Source organism: Cricetulus griseus, chromosome 9 (assembly GCF_003668045.3).
Source record: "Cricetulus griseus strain 17A/GY chromosome 9, alternate assembly CriGri-PICRH-1.0, whole genome shotgun sequence".
In the NCBI taxonomy this organism is placed as follows: Eukaryota; Metazoa; Chordata; class Mammalia; order Rodentia; family Cricetidae; genus Cricetulus; species Cricetulus griseus.
In genome coordinates, this window is record NC_048602.1 from 27386541 (window position 1) to 27393486 (window position 6946).

Here is a 6946-nt window from a genome sequence, read left to right on the forward strand (position 1 = left end):
ATGGCTCTAGCTTGTGTAGAGTTGACAAAACAAAACAAACTAACCAGCACATCCAACTATAGCAAAATCACTGAAACTACTGGTTAGTAAATGACAACAAATAACTTCCTCATCAGATAAATAGCTATTATTAGAGTCAGGGGTGATCTTTGCCCCTGGGTGGACCAGCATCTTTGTCTGGGAGAGAAAGCATGAGTCTGTGAGTCACTGGGATTCGAATTCAAATCCCAACACTCCTTTCTGACTCAATCACTTCTTCACTCATTTTCTCTCAGCACAAGCCTGAGACCCCATCTCTGCAGAGATGGAAACAGGATGGTCAAGAGTTCAAGACCCGCCTCGGCTATATAAGTGAAGTTAAAGCCAGCCTGGGCTATGTGCGAGCCTGTTCAAAAACAGCAATGACATGGGGCAGTTTCAGTAGCAAAGGCCTTTAATCCTAGCATTCAGGAAGCAGGGGCAGACGATGTCTGCAAATTTTAAACCAGCCTGATCTACATAGAGAATTCAAGGCCAGCCAGGGATACACATTGAAAACCTACAAATAAAACAGTAACAAAACCAATAGCACAATTTTATCCCACCACTTGGGAGGCAGAGGCAGGTAGATCTTTATGAGTTTGAGGCCAGCCTGGTCTATATACAAATTGCAGACCAGTCAGGGGTATATGGTGAGACCATGTGTTTGAGTTAGAGTTCCTATTGCTGTGATGAAAAACCATGACCAATAGTAACTTAAATGGGAAACAGCTTATTTCAGTTTATAACTCTCAGGTCACACTCCATCACTGAGGGAATTTGGGGCAGGAACTCAAAACAGGGACCATGGAGGAACGCTGCTCACTGGCTTGCTCATATAATCCAGGACCATCTGCCTGGGAATGGCACCACCCTTAGTGGACTGGGCCCTCCCACATCCATCATTAATCTTGAAATGCTAGGCCAGGCAGTGGTGATGCAGGCCTTTAACCCCAGCACTCAGGAGGTAGAGGCAGGAGGATCTCTGTGAGTTCAAGGCCAGCCTGGTCTACAGAGCCAGTTCCAGGACAGCCAGGGCTACACAGAGAAACCCTGTCTCCAAGAAAGGAAGAAAAGAAGGAAGGAAGGAAGGAAGGAAGGAAGGAAGGAAGGAAGGAAGGAAGGAAAATGCCCTACAGACTTGCTCACGGGCCAGTCTGATGGAGGCAATTCCTCAACTGAGATTCCCTCTTCTCATATATGTCTGGGTTTGTGTCAAGGAGAGATGGCTCAGTGGTTAAGAGCACTGACTGTTCTTCCAGAGGTCCTGAGTTCAATTCCCAGCAACGACATGGTGGCTCACAACCACCTTGAATGGGATCTGGTGCCCTCGTCTGGCCTGCAGGCAGAAGACTGTATAGACTGTATACATAATAAATAAAATATTAAAAAAATAATCATACGCTGACTTAAACCCAGACAGACAGAAACAGATACACACATCACTAATAACTGAAAAGTTTCTACACCTTGGTAAGCCTCTCTGTCGATGCAGCAATCCAAATCAAACCGAATTAGAAAAAGCCCATGTTTAATGAATACAATGCTCCTGGATGGCCTTCCAGTCCCCCAGAGAGGAGACAGGAAAGAGAGACTAGAAAATCACACGTCTATTGGGGGGGCAGTTTAAATACCCCATGGGAGTGGTTTTGAGCATCTCTGGGGGAGGGGTCATCGTTTGGTGGGCTTTCTGAGATGCAGCAGGGTTTGGAGAGAGATGGGGGAGGGGGCTTGGGTGGAACCTCCACCACAACATTCCAGACCCTTTGGGTAAATGGATGCCAAGGACTGGGTGAAGCTTCCACCAAAACAATAACAAACAAACAAAAACAAAACAAAATAGCACAATTATAGGAGCCACTGCCATTCACCAAGCACCTACCGAATGCCTGGGACGTTCTGGCCCTGGTGACATGCCTCTGTGACTGTGGCTCTGTCACTAGCAGCCTCTCCTTTTTCCAGAGGAGAAGAGCTAGGCTCGGAGCTGACAGAGCAAGAACCTGGCAGTGAAGCCGAGAGGCGGGCCCCAGCTGCCACCCATCTGCTTGACCTTTGACTGTCTGGCCCTCTGGTGGGGCTGAGGGGACAGGGCTCTATATTGCCACACCTCTGAGCTGGTTGTGGAAGTGGGGGCCCCTAGGATCCTCTACCCTGAAGACCTGGGTTAGGCTGCTCCCTCCCACCACCACTAATAGGGGCGCTGGAGGAAGAGGCTGAGGAGGGAATTGAGCAAGTGGTGAGGGTCATGACAGAGGCCTCGGCAGTGGGGTAGGAGTGTGGCTGAGGCCACAGCAAAAGACCCTACATGTGCCTTAAGGTTCTTCTACCCAGAATTCCCTGAGAGGTCAGAGACAGAGGGTGACATGAACTGTCTTCCAAACACAGACTGTGGTCTCATTCCCACCTGGAAGACACTTCTACTAACCAGTGCTTGAGAGATGATGCCCTTACCTCGGGTTGGGGACAAAGAAGAAACACCCTCAGAGAGCCCACATAGCCTGACACACAGACCTCCACGTTATGAAACCGGGGCTCCCTGAATTCTTTTCTTTGCTACTGAGAAGGGACCCTCTTACCAGTGTAGTTCTTACTGTTGTGCCAGGTTTGTGGAATCCCAGAGACTAACCCACGGAGTTTCTGATGAAAAAGCAAAAGGTTTCTTTTTATTGCTCAAGCTGGCCAACTTGGATCCCATTCCATCATAGGGAAACGAGATGCCAACCAGCCAAAAAGAGAAGCTTTTAAAGGGGCAGACCATGCCTGGCGTTGTTAGCGCACGCCTTTAATCCCAGCACTCAGGAGGCAGAGGCAGAGGCAGGCGGATCTCTGTGAGTTTGAGACCAGCCTGGTCTATAAGAGCTAGTTCCAGGACAGCCTCCAAAGCCACAGAGAAACCCTGTCTCAAAAAAAAGGGGGGGCAGACCATAAGGTTGAAGGTCACAAATTTCAGAGTTTCCATGGTTACTTAAGGTCATACAAAGTACAGAGTAAAGCAGTAACTATAACTTTTAAGCCAGATACATTTGAGGGAGATAAGACAGGATTACAGAGTCATGGGTCTGTCGGTTATCCTCTGGGCTGGGGATATTTACAACCTTATGACCGGCAATTAGCAGACAGGAGTGTTGACCCAGGTGGTGGAGGGTTACCTCCCCTTCTCTGAGAGCAGGGCTCAGGTACCACAGCTTTCCCAGTTGTTAGAAGTTCCCTTTTCAGGGCCTAAGTTTTAAAACTTTTATCAATTTTAATTTTTGGTTCCTCACTTATTACAAAGAGAATTAGAAGATCAAAGAGGGACGGTCACCTGCCAATCTCTTGGGACTGGTGAATATCAGAATCAGAATTCAAGGGTCCAGTCCCTTTCTGTCAGAGTGCCACTGTGCTCCAGCTATACAAACACTGATAAAATTATCGAAACCTGTTATCTCAGGACCGGGGAGGCCAAAGCAGGAGGATTGCTGTGAATTTGAGGCCAACCTATGCTCCTTAGTGTAGGCCACACTAGTCAGGACTATGTAGCAAGACCTTGTCTCCAACAAACTAAAAGACTAACAGATACCAGATGCTGAGGGCCGGTCTCAGCTGGTCGAGTGCTCACTGTGCTTGCCTGAGGCCCTGTACCAGAAAAACCAGGTGTGGTGGCACACATGGTAATCCCAGAATTGGGGAGGAGGCAGGAGGTCCGGAGTTCAAGTCATCCCTGGTTACATTGAAGGTCAAGGCCATCCTGGGCTACATGAGACAGTGTCTCGAAAAGAAAAAAAATGGGGATGGGGTGGGCAGTGAGATAGCTCAATGGCTGTGAAAACCCGACCTGAATTTGATCCCCAAAACTCATGTAAAGATGGAGAAGAGGAGGCAGTGGTGGTGCATGCCTTTGATCCCAGCACTCGGGAGGCAGAGAAAGGCGGATCTCTGAGTCTACATGCTCCACAAAGGGAGTTCTTTTTTTTTTTTTTTTTTTTTTTTGAGGCTGTCCTGGAACTGGAAGGGGGCACCAGATCTCATTGCAGATAGTTGTGAGCTCTTGTAGACCAGGCTGGTCTCGAACTCACAGAGATCCGCCTGCCTCTGCCTCCCGAGTGCTGGGATTAAAGACGTGTGCCACCAACGCCAGGCTACAGAGAGAATTCAAAAACAACTAGGGCTACACAGAGAAACCCCTGTTTGAAAAGCCAAACTAATAATTATAATTATATTATATTTAATTATAATTATATTATATTTAATTATAAATATAATATTATTATAATTAAAATTATAATAGGGATAGGGGCCGAAGAAATGGCTCGGCAGTTAAGAGCACTGGTTGCTCTGGCAAAGGACCTAGGTTCAGTTCCCAACACCCACATGGAGGCTCACAAATGGTCCATTAAGGATCTGGCCTCTGAGGGTAAAAACAGACATAACTACAGGCAAAATACCTTTCCCATAACACAAAATTAAGAGAAAAAAAATTGAAGTGTGCTGGATGAGAGACAGAATTCCAGAGGCCACGTCACAGATTAGATTCTGGATTTCTTACCCAACACGCAAACACCTTTATTATTAGCGGGCATGTGTGGGTTGGGTGCTGTCATGTGTATTCAGAGGCCACAGAATCACTGTAAGGACCCTGTTCTCCTCTTCCACCTTTTTCTGGGGGTTCCGGGGATAGAACTCAAGCCATCAGATAGTTAACAGCACTGGCTGCTCTTCTAAAAAACAGGAGTTCATTTCCCAGAACCCTGGGTGTGGTAAAGAAACTGTCGACATAACTGCTCCATGGTATGGTTAAGGTTTTTATTATAGGAGAGAGAGAGAGGGGGCGGGGGGGGACTGACCAGGCCAGGGCTAGAGACGCAGGAGACTGGGAGAGAACAGTGGAGACAGTGAGCTAGCGAACAGTAGACAATAGAATGAGCAGAGAGAGGAGGAAGAGACTCAGAGAGGAGAGAGCGGGGTAAGAGAGAGAATATGGTGAGGGCTGGAGAGATGGCTCAGAGGTTAAGAGCACTGTCTGTTCTTCCAGAGGTCCTGAGTTCAATTCCCAGCAACCACATGGTGGCTCACAACCATCTGTAATGAGATCTGGTGCCCTCATTTGGTCTGCAGGGATGCATGCAGGCAGAACACTGTATACATAATAAATGAGAGAGAGAGAGAGAGAGAGAGAGAGAGAGAGAGAGACAGAGAGAGAGAGAGAGAGAGAGAGAGACAGACAGAGAGACAGAGAGAGACAGAGAGACAGAGAGACAGAGAGAGAGGGAGAGGCATGCCCTTTGATATGCCGATAGGAATAGGAAATGACTTCTTTTGGCAGCTGGAAACTGGTTTCACAAGTTCCTGAGGAATGCTGACCTTTGTCTAAAACGTCTTCCTACAGTCCAGGTTGCGATAATTTCTGGCTGTTGAGGCTGTTGTGGAATAGAAGAACTATGTGCTGAATCTGTGTTGCAAACTAATCGTCTAACCATGGAAGGATGTGTTGCTTTTGTGTAAAGATGTGGTGCTCTTTCTCCTTGCCTGCCTCAGGCACCTGTTGTGTCTGATAAAAAGCTGAACAGCCAATAGCTAGTCCATAGGGGGATAGGCAGGGCTGGTGGGAGAGAGAATAAGTAGGAGGAGGATCTAGGAATGAGAGAGAGAGAGAGAGAGAGAGAGAGAGAGAGAGAGAGAGAGGAGATAGAAAGGGAGACGCCAGAGGCCAGCCAGTCAGACAAGAGGAAGCAGGATGGACAGAACATACACAATGAAAACAAGCCTCTGGGCAGCACATAGATTAATAGGAATGGGTTCATTTACGTTAAAGAAATCTAGCTAGAAACAAGCACTAAGTTAAGGCCGATCATTCATAATTAATAATACATCTCTGTGTCTTTCTTGGGCTGTCAGTCCAAGAAAGCTGCTGCATGAGACCTGATTCCCCAGATATAGGGCATCTGATACCCTCTTCTGGCTTTGATGAGCATCAGTACACACACACACACACACACACACACACACACACACACACACACACTAAAATAGCATGAGGGGGAAAAAAAGCTTGGTAGGCAGAGGCAGGTGGATCTCTGTGAGTTCCTGGTCTACAGCGTAAGTTCCAAAAATAGAGAAACCCTGTTTCCAAAAAAAAAAAAAAAAAAAAAAAAGAAAAAGAAAGACAGAAAGAAAGAAAAAAGAAAGCCTGGTAGTATAGACCTATATTCTAAGCCCTCTAGAAGGCTTGCCACAAGTGAGTTCCAGGTCAGCCTGGATAGCCTTGGCTACACAGTGAGGCTCTATCTAAAAACCAGTAACAACAAAAAGAATCAATCCTGTAACTGGTATTTCTTGTCCCATCAGGTCCTGCTGCCCTTCAGCCCCAAATAAACACACAGACTCTATATTAATTATAAAACTGTTGGCCGATGGCTATTCTTATTGGCTTTCTCTTATATTTTTGGTTGTGAGCCTAGCCTTTAACGACTGAGCCATCTCTCCAGCCCATGGCTTTCTCTGTCTGAATTATTAACACATTTCTACTAACCTATGTATTTCCGTGTGGTCTTGGCTTACCGGAGAATGTACAGACCTGTTTCTCCTTTGGCAGCTACATGGCGTCTCTTCGAGGTCCCTCTCTGCCTACATTTCCCAGAATTCTCCTTGTCCCTTAGTCCCGCCTATCTCCCTGCCTCTATTGGCCAGTGTTTTATTCATCAACCACTAAGAGAAATACATATTCAGAAGGACATCCCCCATCACAATCCGTTTCTGTTTGAGACGGGGCCTCGAGTAGCCCTGGCTGGCCTCCAGTTTGGTATGTGGTTGGCTTTGAACTCCTGACCCCCGTCTCTACCCAGCAAGTGCTGGGATCACATTCATTCACCATTGCTCCCGGCCTCTATATCGCTTGTATTAACTATTCTCCTGTTGCTGTGGTAAAAATATTAGCAGCAAGCAGGTTAGG